Source organism: Lissotriton helveticus, chromosome 1_1 (genome assembly GCF_964261635.1).
Source record: "Lissotriton helveticus chromosome 1_1, aLisHel1.1, whole genome shotgun sequence".
NCBI lineage: Eukaryota > Metazoa > Chordata > Amphibia > Caudata > Salamandridae > Lissotriton > Lissotriton helveticus.
In genome coordinates, this window is record NC_136057.1 from 130,233,588 (window position 1) to 130,259,544 (window position 25,957).

Sequence of the window (25,957 nt, forward strand, 5' to 3'; positions counted from 1 at the left end):
TCAGAGATATGTCCGCACCAAGCAGTTAAGATCGGCTAGCAAGAACTTGCTCATAGTCCCTAGTTTTAGGAAAGCTAGGTGGGGAGGCAGAGCCTTTTCTGTTTCTTCGGCTAAACATTGGAACTCCCTCCCTCTCTCAATTTTGGGTCTGGACTCACACTCTCTCTTTTGTAAAGCCTTGAAGACCTGGCTTTTAACTCCTTCTACTCTGTAAGCTTTGTAAATATGTGCACCTCAGTTCACAGCTCTTTTGACCTCTTTCTGCTGCGACTTGACGCCGCTGGGCTAAGTTTTCATTTTAGAAAGCTTTATTCACAGGGGCTGGGGTGGCTCCGGTGAGTCAGCCCAAGGACAAATAGACATATCTGCATTGGGAGTGGTGGGAGGAGTAGCACCGGGCCTTAATAGGGCTGTGCCTGCCTTCCACAATACTGGCTCCACCTCCTGTGGTGCATCTAACGACCCAGGCGCACACTGACGAAGGAAGAAGTTGTGCATTTGCAGAATGCACCGAGAACTGGGTTGGTCTAGGTACAGACACTATCTGCCTTCAGAGACAAAGGATTTGTGTGTATAAGAAGGGGGACACAGACCCCAGAACTTTAGATCACTTCTGGGAATCAAGACAACCGTTTTCCAAGGAAGCTGAAGGAGGAGGCTGCCCCTGTGCTGTGCTCGTGGGGTTGGCCTGAAGTGGTTACTTTATTGCCAAGGAAAGGAGAAAAGAAACTTTGTGTGTACTTTTACTATCTTGAGGAAGACCTCCAAGGGCTTGAAACTGAGCTGCCTCCTGTTCTGAAGTCTCAGGGACACAAAGACTTCACCACCTTGTGGTAAATATTTTAGTAATGTACCTTGATCGGAATTTCTATAATATCAATAAGGTCAAGTATGAAGAGCAGAGTCCGTGGTGGTTAGAATTCAGGGTCTTTATTCAGTAACTCGAGTTAAGGGAGAGCTGCGCCACCTAAAGAGGTTCGGGACTGGTCTCTAATCCTAGCTCTGGTTTGATCACAGAAAGCACGGCATTTTATGTACAGAAAAGAGGAAGGAGCTTCCCTTGAGCAATGAGTTGTCCGCCTACCGCTCCGCCCCCCGCCCTCCCTTCCCGCCACCGCCGCTTGTCCCCGCCCCTTTTTCTTCTGTAACCCTCCCCGCTCCCGCCTCCCAGCTGCCCCGCCCACCCGCGCACTTCGCCTTAAATGGCGACCGTGCGAACGCGCAGCGGTCACGCGCAGCGGGCGCGCCGATTGTGCGCCGAAGGCGCGCCAAAGGTAAGCCCGTCTGCGCCCGTCTGCGCCTGGACCGCGCCCAGCGCCAGGACCCCTGGCCCCCACCGACGGAAGCCGACCCGACGAACCTACAGCGCCGCCGACCTCATCGCACTCAACACCGGCCACATCCCAGGATGCCACCGAGCCGCCCCGAAGCACACCCACGGACCCTTCAGCTGCCTCGCCTGCAAGTTCACCTGCATCCGGACCTTCCCTGCACCCGCCAAGCCGAACTCCAGCAGCACCCACCTCAAGTGCATCCTGCTCAACACCCGCTCCGTCCACAGACACGCCGTAGAACTCTGGAACCTGCTCGACACCACCGGCCCCGACGTTGCCTTCATCACCGAGACCTGGATGAACGCCTCCTCAGCCCCTGACATCGCCATCGCCATCCCAGAGGGCTACAAGATCACCCGGAGGGACCGCGACAACCAGACCGGAGGAGGCATCGCCATCATCCACAGAGACACCATCCGCATCACTACCAACACCGATGACACCCTCACCACCGCTGAACACCTGCACTTCCAGATCCACACCAACCCGAAGACCACCCTCAGAGGCACCCTGATCTACCGACCCCCGGGACCACGCACACGATTCAGCGAGGACATCGCCGACTTCGTCAGCCCGCACGCTCTCCCCTCCGCCGACTACATCCTCCTGGGGGACCTCAACTTCCACCTGGAGAACAACAACGACCGCAACACCATCACCCTGCTCGACAACCTCGACAACCTCGGACTCAAGCAGCTGGTGACCACCCCCACCCACCTCGCCGGACACACACTCGACGCCGTCTTCTCATCCAGCAAAGACGTCACCTTCAGCCACGCAACAGGACTCCACTGGACGGACCACAGCTGCGTCCACTTCACCTTCAGAAGAACGACGATCCACCACCTCCAGCAACAGGTTGCTCGAAGAAGCTGGAACAAGATCACAGCCGACCAGCTCACCGCCTCCCTGAGCCAGCACCCTCCCGCCAACTCAGCGAACCCCAGCCAGGCCGCCGACAACCTCACGAAGTGGATCAGCAACTGCGCGGACGAACTCGCCCCTCTGAGGACCCCGCCCAGCAGATCCTGCAGCAGAAAAACACCATGGTTCACCGACGAACTCAAGTGCTCCAAGAAGAACTGTCGAGCCCTCGAGAAAGCCTGGAGAAGGGAACCAACGACGGACAACATGACCACCCTCAAGCTCGCCACCCGGAAACACCACCAACTGATCCGCGCCACCAAGAAAAATGCATTCAAGGACCGGCTGGACAACAACGCACACAACTGCAAGGAACTCTTCAACATCGTGAAAGAGCTCTCCAACCCCAACGCCGGAAACAACGACATCACCCCGTCGCAAGACCTCTGCAACTCCCTCGCGTCCCACTTCCACAACAAGATCACGGACATACACAACAGCTTCAACAACCAACCAACGCAAGCCACAACCGCAACGACGCCACCCACCACCACCCTCCGCACCTGGACCCCGATCAGCACCGAAGACACCATCCGCACCATGAACTCCATCCATTCCGGATCTCCGACTGACCCCTGCCCTCACCACGTCTTCAACAAAGCCGACGCTGTCCTCGCACCCCACCTGCGGGACATCATCAACACCTCCTTCGACTCCGCCACCTTCCCTGAGAGCTGGAAGCACGCCGAACTCAGCGCTCTCCTCAAGAAACCCACAGCAGACCCCACCGACCTCAAGAACTACCGTCCCATCTCGCTCCTCCCGTTCCCGGCCAAAGTCATCGAGAAGACCGTCAACAAACAGCTGGCCGCCTTCCTCGAGACGAATGGATCCCTCGACCCATCACAGTCCGGCTTCCGAGCGAACCACAGCACCGAGACCGCCCTCATCGCCGCCACCGACGACCTTCGAACTCTGATGGACAACGGAGAAACAGCGGCCCTCATCCTCCTGGACCTCTCCGCGGCTTTCGACACTGTCTGCCACCGCACCCTAGTACAGCGCCTCAGCAACATCGGAATCCAGGAGAAGGCACTGGACTGGATCACCTCCTTCCTCGACGGAAGAACACAAAGAGTCCGCCTACCACCGTACAAGTCAGAGGCCACCAAAGTCATCTGCGGCGTACCCCAAGGATCCTCGCTGAGCCCAACCCTCTTCAACGTCTACATGAGCCCCCTCGCGGCCATCGCACGCCAACACAACCTGAACATCATCTCCTACGCCGACGACACCCAGCTGATCCTCTCCCTGACCAACGACCCCGCCACCGCCAGAGCCAACCTGCACGAAGGGATGAGAGACGTAGCCGAATGGATGACGACCAGCCGCCTGAAACTGAACTCAGACAAGACGGAGGTCCTCATCCTGGGCTCCACGCCCTCCGCCTGGGACGACTCCTGGTGGCCCCCCGCCCTGGGCACCGCACCCAAACCGACGGACCACGCACGCAACCTGGGCTTCATCCTGGACTCCTCCCTCTCCATGACCAGACAAGTCAACGCCGTCTCCTCGTCATGCTTCAACATCCTGCGCATGCTACGTAAGATCTTCCGGTGGATCCCCACCGAGACGAGGAAGACGGTCACCCAAGCCCTCGTCACCAGCCGACTGGACTACGGCAACGCCCTCTACGCCGGAACCACTGCCAAACTCCAGAAGAGACTCCAGCGGATCCAGAACGCCTCGGCGAGAATCATCCTCGACATCCCCCGACGCAGCCACATCTCCGGACACCTGAGAGATCTGCACTGGCTCCCGGTCAACAAGAGAATCACCTTCCGGCTCCTCACCCACGCGCACAAAGCCCTACACGACCAAGGCCCGAGCTACCTCAACAACCGGATCAACTTCTACACTCCCAAGCGCCTCCTCAGATCAACCAACCACGCCCTCGCCGCCGTCCCCCGCATCCGAAGAGCGACAACAGGAGGAAGATCCTTCTCCTACCTGGCCGCCAAGACCTGGAACTCACTTCCGACCAATCTGCGCCTGACCCAAGACCACCTCTCCTTCAGGAAGAAGCTCAAGACCTGGCTGTTCGAGCAGTAGCGGCACCCCCCCCCTCCCAGCGCCTTGAGACCCTACGGGTGAGTAGTGCGCTCTACAAATGACCTGATTGATTGATTGATTGATTGAGAGAGAGTGGCAATCATACAGAAATTATGGCAGTAACGACGTAACTGTGTCACAATTATGAGGAAGTCATGGCAGAGGCAGAGAGTTGAGACATAACCCTAGGCTGGTTCCTTAGATAAGAAAACGAGAAATAGTCGTGACAGGATGTCTGGTGTCATGTGTTTAGCAAACAGGAGCGGGTTTCTCGGAATTGGTTGTGTTCTTGGTAAACGGGGGCTTATTTCTCAGAATCGGCCTGACCAGAAGCGGGGGGTGGTTACAATGGGGGCTCGTTTCTCGGAATCGGCCTGACCATCGGAATGTGCAGTTGCAGTTTTGAGGAAGAGGGGTGTTTTGCGTGCAACCTTTCGTTAACGTTTCTCGGAATTTACTAGTTACCGTCATGATGAACTCGGGACATGGATGAGAGGGTATATTAATGGGACATACATGACGATAATATTCTATTTTTCCACATTCCCTCCTTGTCCCATAATATACCCTTTTAAGATTGTCTTCCTTAATCTTCCTCTATGTTCATTAAGTTGTCCACTTGTTCTTGTAACATAATCTTTTCCTTGTTTTTCTTTCTAGTTTGGGGTCTGGGAATGCAGGTAGTGATACAGAAACTACAGAGTGCTGGACCGCACTGAATACAGAGGCTGCAGGTGAAAAGAATGGCTGGAGTAAGACCTATAACTGTAAGCGTCTTCCATCACCATGAGGACAGGAGGCCCCAGAGCCAACCCGTCAGGGACCAGGCACCAGTGTCTGCATCTAGTTTTCTGGAAAGTATATGAAGGCGGGAAATAGCGGAATACACCGAGGGTGCATTATCTGGGATAAATATACAGCAGCTGGACCCGATCAGTTCACATACACCACCACGGTCAGCCAATATGATATCTAGGACCATACGGTTCTGTAACGTCATGAGTCTGTCGGCAGCCATCTCAGCGGTGATGTTACTTAATGCACCAGCTGTTTCGTTTATGGCTCCCTGGACTACACGAGTCAGTTGTCTTATGTGGCGGCTGTTGATCATAAGCCCCCAGAATGGGATGACTCCTTTAAAGAAATTGCCGGCCTCTTGGTCCGCTATATCTTCAGCATCTATGGCCCCCCTTCGCCGTCTATTAATTACGGTCGGAGGGTCACTTAGATGGTAGTCTGCTGGGGCGGTGTAGGTAGGGGGGAGGAGAAATGCAATGTAGAATTTTCCGGACCAGCCTTGAGGTAGCCAAGTGTGTGCGTGAGGTCCACAGATAAAGTAGGTGTTGGGGGCAGTGGCCATCGTTGGGAAATTTGGATCAGGTAGGGTGTATGTCTTGTTACATTCACTATCTCCCATTTTCTGACCCTTGCCCTTTCCTCTTATGCAGAATAGGCCCTTATGGGGCACGGCCCATTCTCCCTGTTCTGTCTGTCTCTTCTGGACTGAAAACATCTCCCTATAGGAGGTAGTGCCACTAAAGAGGGAATAACTGGTGTTTTCTCTATTGTCTGCTCGTCCCCATGTTGCTGTAAAAGTTATCATCTTTTCGACGGCTCGTACGGTTTTGGTTTTTATCTCGTTCTTGGCCTGGGTCTCAGGAATGTTCCTAACAGAAGCGGAAAATATCATAGAGAGTGCATAGGTAGATCCAGCATAGCCAAAAGGGAGAGGAATAAAAGGCATTCCTCCGTGTACGGAGTGTGGCATTAAACCACAGACCCAACAATTGGTTTTGTTGATCACCAATTGATGCTGGTGGAGTGTGTAGATGAACGTGTTATTGAAGAACTCTTTTCTTCTGTTCTTGAGATGTGGAGGAAGATCTGCGTGTGAATGGATAGCTGTGTTGTTCAAAGGCATGGGGGAAGACGGTGGAAAAGCTAGATGAAGGAACCAACCTAGGAAAGCCATGATACAAAAAAGAGAAATCATAAACAGGAGGAAAATAGAAACTTTGTTACGGAATATATTGGCATTTTTATATAAATTCTCCATATTCTTGATCGCTAGTCTGAGTCAGTTTTGCATCCGAGGCCCGACACTCCAAGCAACCGCTTCACCAAACCGACGTCCTGGACTTAAATAGCCACCGGTAGGTCGAGGTCAGATGCAATGTCTCTAGCTTGTTTCTGGTGGGATCGCAGCCGCGATCTGTACTCTTCTTGGGGAGAAAGTTCAGGAAGGGGCGAAACAAAGTCTGTGGTCTTAATGTCAATGTCTTTGGGGTTAGCAACAAAGTCTGTAGGGGTGGGTCCGAAGAACCTTTTGCAGTGGCTCACGTGGAGCCACCCCTTTCGTCCTTCGACTTTGACGGCGGTCCTCGTTGTGAGCAGCACCAGCTTGGGAGACGTCCACCTTCTTTCCAGGGGGCTGGCGCGATCAAAGTTCCAGATTAGGACCCAGGCGCCAGGTCGAATGGTATGGTCCTCAGGCGTTGTTTTGTCTGGAAAGGCAGCAGCCACCTGTGAATGACAAGAGCGTAGTGCAGACATCAAGGAAGCTAGGTAATCTGTCAGTACATTAGAATCAATGTCAGTTAGCTTTTTAGGGGATGGGACACCCCAGATATTCGGAGGTCTCCCAAATGTGACCTCATAAGGGGACAGATCCGTCCGGGAATGTGCCACCATTCTCATGTAGAAAAGAGCAACCGGAAGGGCTGTAACCCAGTCTATATGCTTGTCAGCACAGATTTTAGCTAATTTGGTCTTCAGGGTCTGATTATGTCGTTCGACTAGACCTGCAGCTTGGGGGTGTCGGACACAGTGAAATTTCCAGGTGTATCCTAACAGTAAGGAAACAGCCTCCATCAGTTTGGAGGAGAATGGTTGTCCGTTGTCAGAGTATATGACTCTTGGCAACCCATATCGGGGAAAAAATTCCCTCACCAGTTGTTTAGCTGTCATCTGGGCACCATAATCTGGGACGGGATATGCTTCAGTCCATCGGGTTAAGGTACAGACTACTACGAGGACATACTTATGCCCCCGACATCTCTCCATTTGTATGCAGTCCATTTGGAGGACTTCGAAGGGGTGATCTGGGGGATGGAACTCTCCTTGTTCAACTGAGACACTCTTCCCTGGATTGAACTGACAGCAAATCATACAGGTCCGTACTTTTTGTTTAGCCGCTAAACGTAGGCGTTTGTTATGCCAGATCAAATTTAGACTGTCCAACATCCCTTTTTCTCCTAGATGTGCAGGACCGTGAGCAGTTTCTATGATTACAGGGACCATTATGTCAGGGAGAAACCATTTGGACCTATCCTTTGTTACCCAACCCTGATCTGTGAGAGAACCTCCTTCTTCTTCCCATTTTTTCTTCTCGGTCTCTGTAGCTTGGTTTTGGATGTCTACTACATCCTTGGTAGGGTTGATAACTGGATAGACAGTCTTGATGGAAATTTCAGTGTTCAGTGTTCCTGTCTGAGCAGCGTGCTTAGCTGTGGCGTCCGCCAGAGCATTACCTCTAGTGATAGAGTCTATGACCTTGGTATGTGCTTTCCATTTCAGTATGGCTACTTCTGTGGGTCTGTGTATTGATTCTAGTAACTGAAGAATAAGGTCTCCATGCAGGATCTTTGTTCCATGAGAGGTTAAAAAACCTCTTTCCCTCCACAGGGTGCCGAAATTATGGACAACCCCGAACGCGTATTGCGAATCGGTGTAGATATTGACTCGTTTTCCTTTGGACCATTCACATGCGTGTGTAAGAGCTATGAGTTCCACTGCTTGGGCTGAATGCACGTGTATTCTAGCTGCCAGAAGGACTGTATTTTCTGTAGTGACAGCATAAGCTGCAGAAAGTTCGCCTGATTGGAGGCGCATACAGGAACCATCTACAAACAGTGTGTGTTCTGGTGCACTTAAAGGTACATCTACAAGATCAGACCGGGGCTTTGTGACTAGTTCGACTATCTCTAGGCAGTCGTGTGTTTGGTTGTCTACAGGAACAGTGGGTAATAGTGTAGCTGGGTTGAGGATATTGCATCGCTTGATGATAATGTGGGGTTGGAATAATGTAACTTCATAACCTGTGAGTCGAGCTATGGTCAAGTGTTGTGTCTGTGTCCTATTCAAAAGTAGTTCTACCGCATGTGGGACTTGTACTTCGAGAGGGTGTCCTAGTACGATGGAATCACTTTGTCGAATTGCCAGAGCCGTAGCTGCAACAGATTTTAAACAGGCGGGCAAACCTTGTGCAACAGGGTCGAGAGTACTGGAGAAATAAGCACAGGGACGGTGTTTATTGGCCTGTGTTTGTGTGAGCACTGACAAGGCTGTACCTTCCCGTTCCGTGGCGAAGAGGACAAAAGGCTTGGCATAATCTGGTGTAGCTAGGACAGGTGCAGAGTATCATGCTTGTTTTAAGGTGTCAAAAGCAAATGTATGATCAGGTGTCCATGGCAATGGAGAGGAGGTGGCAAAGTCAGAGGTTGGTAATTGTATCAAGGGTTTGGCCAAATAGGCGAACTGGGGAATCCATTGCCTACAATAGGAAGTCAGGCCGGTAAAGGCACGGACTTCTTTATGTGTCTATGGGGTAGGAATGTTGAAAATGAGTTGAATCCTTTCAGGTGTGCGTGCCCTACCCTCCTTTGACAGCAGGTGTCCTAAGTATGCCACCTGCTGTAAACACAATTGCAATTTAGAGGGTGACACCTTGTGGCCATGTTGTGCAAGGAACATTAGGACAATTCGTGAGGCTTGTTCACATTCTGGTTCGGAATGTGCGGTGATCAGTAAGTCATCGACATATTGCAACAATGTCGTATTGGAAGGCAGAATAATGTCGTCTAACTGTCTTTTGAGTGCCTGACTGTAAATACTGGGACTTTCTGTATATCCTTGGGGAGCTCTTGTGAAACAGAAGCTGCAACCTTGTAGGGAGAATCCGAATAGGTACTGACTGTCTGGGTGAATGGGTATACTGAAAAATGCATTTTTAAGGTCGATTACTGTGAAATGTGTGGCCTCAGGATCTATAGCTGTCAACAGAGTTCTGATATCTGAGACCACGGGGTATTGTGGTACCACACATTTATTGAGTTCGCGTAAGTCAACCACGAGTCTGTAGACTGGTGGCGCACCATCATCAGTTTTCTTTCGGACTGGCAGAACTGGCGAGTTACATACGTTGGAAGGTACTTCTCTGACTACTCCTTTTGTTATCAAATCTCGATAATCTGAATAAGGGCTTGTTCTGCATCTGGAGGTAATTTGTATTGACGGACACGAGGTAGGACAACGCCTTCCTTCAATGTCACTAGGTGTGGTGTAATAGCCATGAATCATCCCACATCTGTTGGATCAGTAGCCCATAGTGTAACAGGAATGTCTCTTAGTCTGACATCTAATTCTCGTGTGGTGAAATGACCTTTAAAATCTCGGAGGAATAGTCGGATCCCTTCCGGGGAACAACATATTATGGCACCTAGTTCTTTTAGTGTCTTGATGCCAAGGAGATTTTCGGGACAGGTCTTTGTAAGCACAAAATCGGTGGAAGTTGTAAGAGGGCCAACCTGAAGTGATATTGGTTCAGAAACTTTGTTAATGACAGGTGTACCTGAAAAACCCAAGGAAATACTATTTGAGCCAGAGAGGGGTACCTTGGGAACTTCGTTGTGCTGCACTGTTGTCCTACTAGCCCCGGTGTCGATCAGAAATTTTGTTTCTTTACCTAGGAGTTTAGCATGCACATAGGGACCCTCTTGGTCAACCGGGACCGGGATTAGTGGACGACTATCGTGTTCCTCCCAGCTGTCTCATGAAATCGTGGGGAATTCAGGGTACGATGACACCGGACACTGATAGAGTTGTGTCGCTAGTTTAGCATCAGTTGGGGTAGTTGACGTTGTAGCAGAGGGACGAATAGTATAGGTGCGAGGTTGTGTCTTTCCAGTAGCAATATGGTGTTGTAGGATTGGGCATTCTCGTACAAAGTGACCAGGCTTTTTGCAATAATTACAGGTAACCCTTTCTTGTGATATTGGAGTCTGCTTATGGGTCTGAGGAATCGCATTAGTCTGTGCTACCAATACCTTCATTTTAGTATCTTTTGTCCTTCTTTTCTCCTGCTCTTGTTCGTCCCTAATTCTGTTCTGATGATACTGGAGCATCTGTAGCGCTTGTGAAGGGGAACTAGCTTGCCAGGTACTTTCAACCTTGAGTACTCTAGTTTTGATCGTGGGTAAAGCATTCTCTACGAATTTTGAGACACATAATCGCCTATAGGCGTCTCCTCCTGAGGAAAGACCGCTATTGATAAGAAAACATTTCTCTAGTCTGGTATAGTAGTCCCCCACATCTTCATCTGTTTTTTGTTTGCATGCAGAGATAGCATCCCAATCTTCTTTCTTAGTAGCCAACAACTGAGATAATATTTTTGGGAGAAGGCAAGGGAGTTCCAGGACCAGAGGTCCCACGCCTTGTCCAGGATCACGAGTAGCGTCTTCTTTCTCTAAATCTGCCCATCTTACCTTTTTCCCTTCAACCTCCCAATCCTTTCCTTTCAGCTTGTCATATGTTCCTTGAGGTAGCAGGACTTTGAGGAGAATATTGAGGTCCTTATAAGTAAAGGAGCCCATTTGCAAAATATCTTTTAGTTCCCTATGGAATCCTGTAGGATCTTTTTCATGAGAAGGGACCATTTTCTTCATCTCTAATATTTCTAATTTTGTCAAGGGAGTATAGACAAAGGTCTGTTGTAGCTTTCCTGCAGAATCTATAACGGGGTGTACTTCTCATAGGGGAAATTGACCATGTCCGTATTGAGGGGGGGTTTGAGTCATACGTATCAGAAAAGCACTGGACATAGCGTTGTCGCTGATCTAGGAAAGTATTGAGGAATTCTTGTCCCCTGGCCACCCACCTCCCTTCTAGACAATCCCGTAAGAGGGGACGTAACATTTTGGGCGGATAGCCAGTGTCTTCGTATAAGGTAATGAGGTGCTGAACCATATATATGCTAGCTAGTCTTTGGGATGTCATAGGGAGCGATAAAAACATTTGGGCGACTATATCAGGGCCGTATATGGAGTATTGAGACACCCAGTGAGCGCTTGATCTAGCGAGTTCTTTTTTCTTGTGTAGTGAGTGGAGGCTCGTCGTCCATCCAATCATCTAAGGCTTCTTGTGTTCGTTGGAACAATTTATCTGAAGAAGCTGACAGTTTCTTAGCCTTATTCCTGGGTTGCTCACTACCTAGGGAGCGAGGGGTACGGGAACGTACCGCTCCTTGAAAAGCAATACCTTCTTCCCTGTCTTCATCTGTACCCTCATCCTCGGTCTCCTGGGTAGGGGCATTTTTCCGATGAGAGTCAGAAACCTTACTAGTAAAGAGAGGAATGAAGAGATCTATTTCTTTTATTTTATTATAATTTCCAGCTACTACTGCTTGATCTAGCTGGAGTAGGTCGTCGAGAACCCTTTTTCCCGAACTCGAGATCATGCGAATGAAACAGGTAATCATAAATCGTGAGAGGCATTTTCTATGAGCGATAGGTCTATTTTTAATGGCTTCTTGGAGAACTTCTAAATCTTCTCCTGTTCGGAGAGCCTCGTAAATTTTATTTAGGCAATTTGTGATATTCAGTACCTCCCGTATGTTTTCTAGAGCTTCTCGTAAGCGATGGGAGACATCTGCTTGTGGACCTTCCCCTGGCGTGGGGTCATATTCACATTCTAACATAGGTGGAGCACCACCCAAAGTGTCAGGGATGTGTTCCGTCTGGGTAACTATTCGTCTGGCTGTTATCTGATTAGTGTAAGCAGGAAGTGGTTCCATTACGTAGGTATTAATGAAGTCTTCGGGTACAGAAGGAACCTTAGGACGCGGAGGTGCTGTGGGGATGTTAGGGTCTGAACTACCATTAGATCCTGTATTTTGCGAGAGGACGGGATATATACCTGTCACAGAGGCCGAGACCTCTCTTTTCTTTTGTTCAAAACAAATATCATCATTCTGATCCTGTAACTTTTTCATCTTACTTTCTTCTGACATTCTCTTTGCTTTCTCCACTTTCCCTTGCTCTTTCTGTTCCTTCGATGTGCCTCCTTTCGCCATTTATCAACGCTTTCTAACATCGAGGGTCTTGCTTTTTTTTCCCAACACTTTTTCTCAACTGCCATAATACAATTCAAATCCCATGTACCACTCTTTGGCCATTTAACCGCAATCTCTAAATCTTTAGTGTAACCTTCCCAAAGATCGAAATACAAGATGGCACCAATTCTATACTTCATATACATGAAGTAACCAGGAGTATCCTTCGGGGGGACTGGTACAGATTGTTCCAGTAACCCTTTCCGGGTACCCAGTTTACACAATTTAGAAAACAATGGCATTTTCGTTAGAAAATAAAGAATTTACACTTGATAACCTCGATATACCCTGAGTATCAGAGTACAAACATACCGTTTTCTAGAAACCTAGAACCCGTCTTGACCGTGCTCTGAAAAATCAGAACCCGTCTTGACCGTGCTCTGAAAAAGATCAGAACCCGTCTTGATACACCCCCAGCAGTACTCACCGAGGTGCAGAGAACTTGAAGACATTGAAGATCTGGACACTGGACTAGTTACGCTGCGCTCTTGATCAGGGGCTTGGCGGGGTTCTGAAGACCTCGGATTCGGCAACTTCACAATGTTCGGGCTCTGGGTCGAGACTTCCGCTGTCGTCCTCACCGCCTCGTGTGGATGGCTAGGCCGCGGCTCGGTCCCTCTTCGACACGAAGGAGTTCATGCAGGAACACCCTGCAATGTGCACATGGAAGTTCGTCGATGTCTTGAAGAGACAGGTTCTGGTCCGCATCACCGGCGTGTGGGGAGAAAGGGAAGTACCTGTTCGGGCGCCAATTTGCTGTGGTAAATATTTTAGTAATTTACCTTGATCGGAATTTCTATAATATCAATAAGGTCAAGTATGAAGAGCAGAGTCCGTGGTGGTTAGAATTCAGGGTCTTTATTCAGTAACTCGAGTTAAGGGAGAGCTCCGTCACCTAAAGAGGTTTGGAAATGGTCTCTAATCCTAGCTCTGGTTTGATCACAGAAAGCATGGCATTTTATGTACAAAAAAGAGGAAGGGGCTTCCCTTGAGCAATGAGTCAGTTGAAAGAGAGAGAGAGAGAGAGAGAGAGAGAGAGAATGGCAATCATACAGAAATTATGGCAGTAACGACGTAACTGTGTCACAATTATGAGGAAGTCATGGCAGAGGCAGAGAGTTGAGACATAACCCTAGGCTGGTTCCTTAGATAAGAAAACGAGAAATACTCGTGACAGGATGTCTGGTGTAATGTGTTTAGCAAACAGGAGCGGGTTTCTCGGAATTGGTCGTGTTCTTGGTAAACGGGGGCTTATTTCTCGGAATCGGCCTGATCAGAAGCGGGGAATGGTTACAATGGGGGCTCGTTTCTCGGAATCGCCCTGACCATCGGAATGTGCAGTTACAGTTTTCAGGAAGAGGGGTGTTTTGCGTGCAACCTTTCGTTAACGTTTCTCGGAATTGACTAGTTACCGTCATGATGAACTCGGGATGTGGATGAGAGGGTATATTAATGGGACATACATGACGATAATATTCTATTTTTCCACAACCAGCTCCCCTGAATTCCCTAACTGGAAATTCTTCTTGCAGAGAAGGGCTTACTGTTGTTTGGGCCCTCTAAGAAGACTGCGTGTCGCTGAGAGCTGGAAGCGCAACGCAACAAGGAGAAGCATATCACCACAGCAGCAGTTACCATTGCATCGCCGAAGAAGCCTGCCGCTGTCGCAGCTGTTCACCGTCGCATCACTGATAAATCGCGTCGCATCGCCGGAGAAGCGCGTCGCCGCCGCAGAGGTTGCCGTCGCATCACCGGAGAAGCGTGTTGCAGGGCCTGTCGCGGTTCAGAAGTTACTGAGATTCGCTGCACAGCCGTCGGACAGGCAAGCATCGCATCCAATGTTGTCGCATCACAACAAGACGCTATTTTGTCTTATCACACTGAATCGTCATGTGGCATTGAGGTGCCATCTTGTAGCCTCATCACCGGGCCACAGTAAGAAATGACGCTTCAACTCTCCACACAGTAAGGAAGCGAGCCTCAACTCCCCTGTGCACCAGTAAGGAACCAAAGCATACACTCCACTGAGTGTAAGGAACGGGGCATCAACTTCCCTGCAACCCTTGTGCTTGTTTTGTGTGGCGCATCTAAGGTTCTTTGAGAGTAAAGTGTTGTATTTACCAACTACCTTGAACTAAGCTATTTCTACCATTTTAAAGTCTATTTTTGATTACAGTATTGTGGATTTTTGTCATTTGGTCTTGTGTTAAGTCTAATAAAGATTACTTATTTTTCTAAACTTGTGTGGTGTCCATCTGTAGTGTTGTCACTAGGTTACTGTATGTGTTCACAAATGCTTTATACACTGCCTCTGAGATAAGCCTGCCGGCTCGTGCCAAGCTTCCAAGAGGGTGAGCAGGGGCTATTTTAGAAGTGTACCCCCTTACCATGACTAGAGGCAAGGATATGTATTTGGTCAAAGGTAACTACTTCTGCCAACTAGAGACCCCCAGTTGTAACACTGGGAAATGGTCTGAGAGACTCCCTGGGCAGGACAGAGACCGCTGTGGCCCTATGGATATGTACAAGTGGGAGGAATAAGTAGTCTAGTCTAGAGAGTGACCCGTGCACCGTCGAGAAGAAGGTGAAGCCCATCTCTGCTGGATGATAGGCACGCCATGCATCTGACCACCCCAGGGAGGAGACCAAGTAGTGCAGTTTCGATTCTTGGATCCGCCTTTCGCCATTGATCAATGGGTGCCATAATGTCATTCCAGTTGCCCCCTATTACTGTTAAACCATCTGGTTGATCCTCCACACCACTGCTCCATCTGCTTCTCCACACCCTGGGGCCTGGCTGTACCACACCACTGCTCCATCTGCTTCTCCACACCCTGGGGCCTGGCGGCACCACACCACTGCTCAGTCCACTTCTCCACACCCTGGGGGTCGGGCAGCACCACACCACTGCTCCGTCTGCTTCTCCACACCCTGGGGGTCGGGCGGCACCACACAACTGCTCCTTCCGCTTCTCCACACTCTGGGGTCCGGCGACACCACACCACTGCTCCATCCGCTTCTCTACACCCTGGGTTCCGGCAGCACCACACCACTGCTCCATCTGCTTCTCCACACCCTGGGGGTCGGGCCGCACCACACCACAGCTCCATCCGCTTATCCACACCCTGGGGTCCGGCAGCACCACACCACTGCTCCATCTGCTTCTCCACACCCTCGGGTCCGGTGGCACCACACCACTGCTCCTTCCGCTTCTCCACACCCTGGGGTCCGACGGCACCACACCACTGCTCCATCCACTTCTTCACATCCCGGGGTCCAGCGGCACCACACCACTGCTCCATCCGCTTCTTCACACCATGGGGTCCGGGTTGATTGTCTGTGCGAATCCCCCCGGGTTGCTCTCTAAAGTCACGGCTCCTACGCGGTTGGGGCAGGCAGTGGAGCACCAGGGGCCACGGGGGCAGGGCTGAGGCAGCTCCCGCTGGGGCCCGGCTCTCGCTTACCTTGACACCACCCCACTGGCACCAGATCGTCGCCTGGATGTCCCCTCACTGGGATAAATATCGTCCGCTCAGCCCGAGGGAGATTTATTGCAGATGTTGTTGGATTTTGGGCTTGGTGAGATGGAGCTTGTTCAGATGGCGTCCGTCATGATATCTTTTTCCAAGCCCCCCCCCCCTCTTCAATAGGTTTACCACCATTCGCCAAGGGTCTAATGTAAGATTTTACAGGTTGCACATTCCCAATGTTTTTCCAATCCTCTATACCTATTAGCGTAAAAGGAGACCCATAAATCTGCTATTATGTTATCACCTATGTTATTGACCAAGATCTGACAGCAAGGTCTTTTAATCCTGCTAACAATCTGGGGTTGACCTTGAGTTACATCTGTACATAACAACACTTTCATTGCTTGATTCAGACTATCTGTGCTCCCTTCATGTTCACTCGCACTACCCACCACCTTAGGTTTGATCTTTTTCATCCTAGAAGTGCACACTTTTTACAAAATGCCCTTTCTTTTTACATCTCACACATTCTTTATCACGAGCAGGACATGACGATGAATTCCCTAAATGATTGGCATTACCACATCTAAAGCATAGAAGTAACATTTAACTTTTCTTTTTTTCCTCGTTCCTTTTATCACAAGCACAGACATCAGTCACTACACCTTTGGCTTATTTACCCACAAGACACATTTAAGAAATAAAGGATGCAGTACTCTCTATTACTGCTAACTCTACAGCCTTATCTAAGGTGAGATTAGGTATCGGAGGGTGCAGGGTGGACTGCCAGGAGACGCCCCACCTTGATGTAAGTGTGACTATAGGGCGGTGTTCCCACTCTGGGCCGAGTATGAAGAACCTATAATGAGACTCAGGTACTCATCTTGAGTGTGTCTACTTAAAAGCAAGTAAAGCCACATACCTGTCCTTACTATCTAGTAAATAAACTCAGAAGGATTAGGATTCTAACGAGGGGTCACTATCCTGAGGAAGGCCAGTGACCCAGTAGGGCATTTCTAGGTGGCTGAAACTTGTCGGTACAGGCAGGTGGGGTAATGGAGATGTAGCTCCTCCAATATAATCGCTTTTTCCTTTTTAACACCGTCAAGGGGGAGGCAACAACAAACAAATATACAGCACCCACTTAGACAGACTTAAAGAATATTCTTTCTGCAATAGAGATCTCTCATACAAAACCATTCTTTTCTTTTTTTATATAAAAAACAAGCGCTCCACTCCGAGTGTTGGTTTGCGCCAGGATGTGCAGGTCACTGGGGAGTGGATATGTAAAGGTGTTTAAATGTTAACCAACCAGTGGGCATCCATTTTGTTGGATTGTAAAAAACTTTCCGAGGATATTCTGGGAGGACGGCCAATTCAAGATCGAATGGTCCCAGATATCCTGGAAATGCACCCATGATCTCCTCATCCTCATCGTGAACACGGCGAAACGTCTAGCGGATGAATTACTTAGTCGTATTCAAGCCGCGGAAAGCGCATTAAAAAACTCTGTCCCCAACCCGGGGTTTAAAACGAAGCTGGCTGAACTTAATAAAGAGCTGGCTCAACACAAGGAATACTTGTTGAACCAAAAAATCACCAAGTTACAAAAGGATATCAAACGTTTTTCCAAAGAAAAAGTGTATCCATACTTAAAAGACGACTATGTCCCACCTGGATAAGGGTACCTCTCAGACACCAGTGCCTCTTCAAGAAGGGGTTCCAACAGTGGCAGCGACTCCAGTGGAGACGACTGGCAACCACAACGACAACAACGAAGAGGCACACGTGGAGGGAGACGTGGACAACAATACCACCTACAAATGCCTTACCAGGGTCCTCCATTCTGGCCATACCCCCAATTCCCACATTCATTACGACCGTACGCCCCCCAATATCCCCCTCAATTCGCCCCACAGGGTAATAACCAGCCTTTTTTAGAAAGAGGCTGGGGCAGAGGGCGCAGGCGAGGAAACGCACCCGACAAGAGGGTACAGTGGGAAGACCCTCCGGCCCAGGGGATGGACACCAGGAGCAAGACCACACGAAAATGAGTCTTGTGGTTAATCTCTCAGCGCACCAACTCACCCCACAAGAGGAGAAGGTCCTACGGAAGGGACTTGGCTTTGTTCTAACTCCGAAAATAGACCACTTCAAACAGGAATGCGAAATACAAAAGTTTTTTCGCAAAATTAGACTTGTGGCCTTCTTTGACGGAAGACAGAGTGAGACAATTGAAGACTCCGGTCTTCACAATCCTTCACCTTTCACCCCCCACAGTGGGATGGGTCCCAATGAGGTCTTAACATACGAACAAGCAGTGCTCAAGGAAATTGCGAGACTCGACTACCACGATAACCATCATAATATGTCCAAACTTGAGTTACAAACTCTTAACTCTTTAGCCAATGACCCTGCGATAACTATCAAGCAGGCAGACAAGGGGGGAGCCACCGTCCTCATGAATACCACCGATTACGAAACTGAATGCCTCAGACAACTGGGGGATGGACGGTGCTATACACCAATCCCTTCTAACCCAACGGAACGCCTCACACGCACCATTGCGGGGCTTGTCGAATCGGCTCTCAGCGAGGGATGGATTACCAAAAAGGAGGCGGAATTCCTGACTAAGAAAGATCCCAGGGTTCCGTACTTCTATACTCTCCCCAAAATTCACAAGGAGACCACCCCTATACCTGGACGCCCAATCGTTTCAGGCATCGATTCAGTACTGGAGCCGCTATCACAATTTTGTGATCACTTCTTTCAACCCCTGGTGAAACGCATTCCATCCTATATACAGGACAAAACTGATGTTCTACGTCTCCTAGACACTTTTCAGGGGAACCTCCAAATCGACCTCCTTGTAACCCTTGACGTAGAGGCCCTCTATACTAACATCCCCCAGAGGACCTCTCTAGGGGTCATAGAAGAACCTCACCTACACCTCCAGCCTTTGTCATGGAATGTGCCAATCTAGCACTGACTGAAAACTTTTTTGAGTTTAAAGGAAAGTATTATCATCTCAGGGCACATCGATGGGGAGTACTTTTGCCCCATCGGTGGCGTCTTGTCTACATGGCAGATTTTGAAAACAAACACATTGACTCCCCTACCAATCCCTACCACAATAACATCAAATTGTGGAGGAGATTCATCGATGATATTTTGATCTTCTGGGATGGCACCAGGGACTCCCTCGATGAATTCTTTGAATGGATAAACACACTGAACACATACCTACACTTCACAATAACGGCTCTGACACACAGATTTCCTTCCTTGACTTGACAATCAAACTAACGGAAGGCCAATTAAGTACAAGCATGTTCAGAAAACCAACAGATCGCAATAACCTACTCCATTATAATAGGCACGATCCAAAAGCGTTGCGAGCCAACCTACCCTTCGGGCAATTTTTGAGAGTACGGCGCAATTGCAGCAGCCTATCAGAGGACAGAACCCAGTCTAATATTCTATCCAGGAATCTGTCTGATAGGGGTTACCCATGTAGAGAGATAGCAAGAGCACAGAAAAGAGCCCAAAATAATCACAGAGGAGCACTCCTAGAACACAGGGTCCGGATCCCTAAAATCAATGAACCGATGACATGCGTCACCACCTTCACGCCAGCCTCAAATGCGGTGAGGAAGATCATTATGCACCACTGGCAAATCCTTAGTACAGGCGAACTCTCCCTTGAACCTCCAAGGTTTGCATTCAAGAGATCTAAAAACGGAAAGGACATACTCATTAACACCAGACCGAAAAAACAAAATTCAGCGGTCCAGACTACCCTGTGGCAATTACCACCGGTGAAAGGACATTACCCTTGTGGTTCGTGCAGTGCATGCCCTTTCACTACAATACACAAGACTGTCCAGCTCACAGACTCTTTTACGTGGGAGCTAAGGGGACACACAAATTGCAACACACCGAACTGTGTGTACTTACTACTATGCCCCTGTGGCCTCCAATATGTGGGGATGACCACTCGACCTATCAAACAACACATCTCAGAGCATTGGAGTAACTTCCGCTGCAAGAAGAATAATACAAAGATGTGTAGGCACTACTTAGAGACTAACCACACAGCCGATTCTATGAAATGGCTAATAATTGAAGCAAACCCGAGCATTTCGAAACAGAATCTCTTTTTTAGGGAGCAAAGATGGATCCATCGTCTGGCCTCAGACAGGAAAGGGCTGAACGAGGACATCCCTTGGAGTTCCCTTTAATCGTCACCTACAATTCCACATACTTTAGGTGATGCTCCTGATGACTGATCGTTTACTCCCCCAGTAATTAGGACCAGTATGTTTTATCAACTTGAAAGGAACAATTGGGCTAAATACTGAACCCTATAGTCATCAGCGTTGCTCACTACACGTCGGCCTAATACAACACAGCCCCTGCCAGCAATAGGGCATTACGACGCGATTACCACCACACTAATGTGACTTATATCTGACCCGGCATAGTGTGCTTGAACATATGTACACCCGGACGGCTATGAAGTCCGCAGTCATGCAAGCACCTTGATTAATGATTTGTTGATATCTTCACTTAACACAAGGCGCATGAGATGTTCCGTCCTTATTAGTTTAAGCTATAGGTAATAGACCTTCCTGACACCACTCCAAAATGGACGCGCCTCTAACTGTACTAATCACATGACCCACAGTGAGCCGGGAAAGCCTCCTGACCTGTCCCGCCCCCATTTAAAATAAATACAGCAACCGCTGGATCCTCGGTTCTATCCTGTCCTGGCGGAGAGGGGTAGGCAACATAAGGAGGACACGGGAGCTTCAAGTAAGTGAACGCACACTCAGTTAGTGGGGCTAATTTGAACAGAGCGTCCTTGACATATTTGTATTTGCGGTACTCTTTAGCAATTCGCTCACCAGCAGTTCCGCATTATCGCACGGGGGCTCATATTCAGGCTTACCGATAAGGGACGCAGTGGCAATTTTTGCTTGTCCTTTTACTCACCGAGGGCCGCGATTGATGTGCCCACACGTTTTACATCCTTTTATGAGCGGTAGCATGACCGCGTAAACATACACACTGGGAGTATCCCACCTGAGTAACTGCTTAACCCGATGCCCAGACCCACTCCCAGATAAGTAGTGGCAGGTTAAGCAATTGAACTCTTAACAGCCTATTTAACTGCACCGTACCATATGCATAAGCTAACTGTCGAAAAATGAGAACCACAACTAACCTAGACATATAACACTATATATAGAGGTAAACAAGCTTATGCATCAGACCTTGACTGATAACATCTGTATTATATACCTGCATGACCAGGCACATTGAGAATAGATGAATTACCAAGTGAGGCACACTGTGGTTGGAGTTGAATTTGTATACTGTCCCATTTCCTCCCTTATTTCAATTTCATTCTAGCCTTAGCTACAGAGGCTTGACTCACCGATGTCCATCCCGCCAGACACTGCTGTTACATTTTATAATTGACCTCTAGGTGAGTGGGGTCATTTTGGGCCCATGTAGATCGAAACTGCTGTTCCTTTGCTTTTAAACGCTGCTGCTCCTCATGTTTTTAATGTCACTAGAAATGTCTTCATTCATATCCATTTGAGCATGTCACCCACTACTGCTCCATCTTGAGATGTTTCACTACTGTGATTTTAACTTTCACCACGTGCTAGGAGTCACCAACACTAGCATGCCACTGAGTGCACCAGGTCATAACGAATGTGGATTACTGTACTGTACCTGCTTGAGAGATGTAATCCCCTACCTTCTCCTTTTTGTTTCCAAAACCATGCATGGAACAATGTATATGCAGGTACTCCATTTTCTAACTGTTAATGTAAGCACTGATAATTAGATAGATCAGCAATACTGTAGACAACGAGTACTTTTTATAGGTCCTGATGAATCGCGGGTGAATAAGCCCTGAGCAAGAAACATGTCGACCACTACCTTCACTTGTTAGTATAGTCTTGAGTGCGGAAAACATCACTTTCCAGACCTCCTAGACTAACTATTGTTTTTAGTTAGCGCACGGGTCCACCCGAATAAAGTTCCTTCTGGTACCCCTGCGTTATTTTAAGTTTCACAATCTGTCTACTACTACTCTGGCCCCTCACCCACACTTCACCCAAGGGCAGTTGGATAAAAAGATCTCCGCCAAAGAGCCCCTCCTTGAGGTGTAGCCCGTTGGGTATTGCACCACCCACCCAACGAGGAGCATTGCCCATGATGAAGCATGACACCTGCAAGGGTGTGTGAGGCCAACATATCCAACAAAATGGGTACCCACTGGTTGGTTAACATTTAACCACCTTTACATATCCACTCCCCAGTGACCTGCACCTTTATCCCAGGAACAGCCCAGTCCCCTCTTTGGTACCAGTTATCTGAGGGCCCAAACTGCGGCCTGGACCTTCCACTTGTCTCGAGTGGTAATTTGGCCCACTAGATCTACAAAGATCTCCTCTCCCTCTTTTTGTATACATTGCACACGCACTCCAAATGAAACATCTCAAGCACTCCTCTCCTCGCGCTCTTCACACGAGCTCTAAACCAACCGTCTTAAGCGCTCCTCTCTTTGTGCTCTTCTCACTAGCTCCAAACCAAACCTCTCATTGCTCCTCTGCTCGTGCTCCTCACACGTGCTCCAAATGAAACCTTTCAAGCACTCCTCTCCTTGTGCTCCTCTACACGAGCTCCAAACCAAACCTCTCAAGCGCTCCTCTCCTTGCACTCTTCACACGAGCTCCAAATCAAACCTCTCAAGCCGTCCTCTCCTCGCACTCTTCAAGCTAGCTCCAAACCAAATCTCTCAAGCGCTCCTCTTCTCGTGCTCTTCAAACGAGCTCCAAACCAAAGCTCTCAAGCGCTCTTCTACTTGTGCTCTTCTACACGAGCTCCAAACCAAAACTCTCAAGCGCTCCTCTCCTCGCACTCTTCACATGAGCTCCAAAGCAACCGGCCCGGACTGGCCGTAGTGGGCACCGGGCAATCCCCCGGTGCGCGGCACGGGTGGGGGCCAGTTTTGGGCCCCTGGGGGCCGTTTTTGTTACAGGGCCGTTTTTGCAGCATAGCTGCAAAATCGGCCCGGTAACAAAATCGGCTGAAAACCGGCCCTGGCAAAGAGCTCGGCAGGGGGGGAGGAGGTGGCTGAGCACTTTGCCAGGGCCGGTTTTGGTTCTCAGTCCGGCCCTGCAAACCAAACCTCTCAAGCGCTCCTCTCCTCACACTCTTCACGTGAACTCCAAACCAAAGCTCTCAAGCGCTCCTCTCCTTGTGCTCCTCTACAAGAGCTCCGAACCTCTTAAGCACTCCTCTCCTTGCGCTCTTCACACGAGCTCCAAACAAAACATCTCAAGCGCTCCTTTCCTCATGCTCTTCACACAAGCTCCAAACCAAATCTCTCAAGCGCTCCTCTCCTCGCGCTCATCACACGAGCTCCAAACCAAATCTCTCAAGCGCTCCTCTCCTCACGCTCTTCACATGAGCTCCAAACTAAACATCTCAAGCGCTCCTCTTCACGCGCTCTTCACACAAGCTCCAAACCAAACCTTTCAAGTGCTCCCCTCCTTGTGCTCGATACGAGCTCCAAACCAAACCTCTCAAGCGCTCCTCTCCTCGTGCTCCTGTACATGAGCTCCAAACCAAACCTCTCAAGCGCTCCTGTCCTTGCACTCTTCACAGTCTCTCCAAACGAAACATCTCAATGGCTCCTCTCCTCGCACTCTTCAAGCGAGCTCCAAACCAAACCTCTCAAGCGCTCCTCTCCTCGCGCTCTTCACATGAGCTCCAAACCAAACCTCTCAAGTGCTCCTCTACTCGTGCTCTTCACAAGAGCTCCAAACCTCTTGAGCGCTCCTCTCCTCATGCTCTTCACACAAGCTCCAAACCTAACCTCTCAAGCGCTCCTCTCCTCGCGCTCTTCACACGAGCTCCAAACGAAACCTCTCAAGCACTCCTCTCCTCATGCTCCTCTACAAGAGCTCCAAACCAAACCTCTCTTCGTGCTCCTCTCCTCGTGCTCTTCACACGAGCTCCAAACCAAACCTCTCAAGCACTCCTCTCCTTGCGCTCTTCACACGAGCTCCAAACGAAACCTCTCAAGCACTCCTCTCCTCATGCTCCTCTACAAGAGCTCCAAACCAAACCTCTCTTCGTGCTCCTCTCCTCGTGCTCTTCACACGAGCTCCAAACCAAACCTCTCAAGCACTCCTCTCCTTGCGCTCTTCAAATGCGCTCCAAACTAAACATCTCAAGCGCTCCTCTCCTCATGCTCTTCACACGAGCTCCAAACCTAACCTCTCAAGCACTCCTCTCCACGCGCTCTTCACACGAGCTCCAAACGAAACCTCTCAAGCACTCCTCTCCTCATGCTCCTCTACAAGAGCTCCAAACCAAACCTCTCTTCGTGCTCCTCTCCTCGTGCTCTTCACACGAGCTCCAAACCAAACCTCTCAAGCGCTCCTCTCCTTGCGCTCTTCACACGAGCTCCAAACGAAACCTCTCAAGCACTCCTCTCCTTGCGCTCTTCAAATGCGCTCCAAACTAAACATCTCAAGCGCTCCTCTCCTCGCGCTCTTCACACGAGCTCCAAACCAAACCTCTCAAGCGCTCCTCTCCTCGCGCTCTTCACACGAGCTCCAAACGAAACCTCTCAAGCACTCCTCTCCTCATGCTCCTCTACAAGAGCTCCAAACCAAACCTCTCTTCGTGCTCCTCTCCTCGTGCTCTTCACACGAGCTCCAAACCAAACCTCTCAAGCGCTCCTCTCCTTGCGCTCTTCACACGAGCTCCAAACGAAACCTCTCAAGCACTCCTCTCCTCATGCTCCTCTACAAGAGCTCCAAACCAAACCTCTCTTCGTGCTCCTCTCCTCGTGCTCTTCACACGAGCTCCAAACCAAACCTCTCAAGCGCTCCTCTCCTTGCGCTCTTCACACGAGCTCCAAACGAAACCTCTCAAGCACTCCTCTCCTTGCGCTCTTCAAATGCGCTCCAAACTAAACATCTCAAGCGCTCCTCTCCTCGCGCTCTTCACACGAGCTCCAAACCAAACCTCTCAAGCGCTCCTCTCCTCGCGCTCTTCACACGAGCTCCAAACGAAACCTCTCAAGCGCTCCTCTCCTTGCGCTCTTCACACGAGCTCCAAACGAAACCTCTCAAGCACTCCTCTCCTTGCGCTCTTCAAATGCGCTCCAAACTAAACATCTCAAGCGCTCCTCTCCTCGCGCTCTTCACACGAGCTCCAAACCAAACCTCTCAAGTGCTCCTCTCCAAGCGATCCTCTCATCGTTGTGAAGACGTTACGGTGCCAGACATGTTTTGCCTCACAACTCTTGCCTGTCTCAAGCATTTCTTTCCTCGCACTCATCACGTGAGTATAAACCAGTTCTCCAGTGAAAATAAATAACAAGGGATTCACAAATATGTTCCTGCCGAAAACTTTCCCAGATATGTTCCAGAGAGAACAGTGTCCAACGATGCAGAGTGCAAAAAACACACTCCACAGCCAGACACACATGCGAGGCCAAACAAACAGCCGAGCCGGAACTCTGGAACACTTACACAAATATCACCCAAAAATGTTACCAACAGAAAAACACAGCAGGGCACAGCTCAACGAGATGAAATTCACAGCCACAATCAGGTCCAAATTCGACAGGCACACAACACAGAAATCTTCAATAGTCGAGTGGGGAGCCAGGCATGCAGGTCCAGATCACCAGCGGTATCCTAGCAAATGACCTGCAGCAAGGCAGGAATCTGTTCCTAGATCAAGTCAATACATTCCAAGGCATCACGTCTTACAGGATCCCATCTCAGAAAGGATGCAAATAAGAGATCCCAACTGTAACCACACTCCAGGGGTCGGCTAGTGAGATCTGAACACCGAGAGAGGGGTCTCACCATACTGACACTGGGCAGAGTGGTGCATCCTGGGGTAGCCAGATGCCACATTCCACAGGAAGTGGTCACGAGGTGGGAGGGGACATAGTAGCTCATTTG

The 25,957-nt window shown here is 49.5% G+C and overlaps 2 long non-coding RNA genes across 5 annotated transcripts in view; one reads left to right on the plus strand and one right to left on the minus strand.

Annotated features, from left to right (window-relative positions):
• The window catches only part of LOC144768252 (uncharacterized), a 215,675-nt gene that overhangs the window by 24,551 nt on the left and 165,167 nt on the right, over positions 1-25,957 (plus strand). For 3 of the 4 annotated variants that reach the window (XR_013598510.1, XR_013598506.1, XR_013598507.1), the window contains exon 1: positions 20,666-20,762. The exons of the other annotated variant lie outside the window; for it this stretch is intronic. This is a non-coding gene — a long non-coding RNA (uncharacterized LOC144768252). Of the gene's footprint in view, positions 1-20,665; positions 20,763-25,957 lie in introns of those variants that run through there. 4 annotated transcript variants of the gene reach the window in all.
• The window catches only part of LOC144768262 (uncharacterized), a 93,385-nt gene that overhangs the window by 9,472 nt on the left and 57,956 nt on the right, over positions 1-25,957 (minus strand). The window lies entirely within an intron of this gene.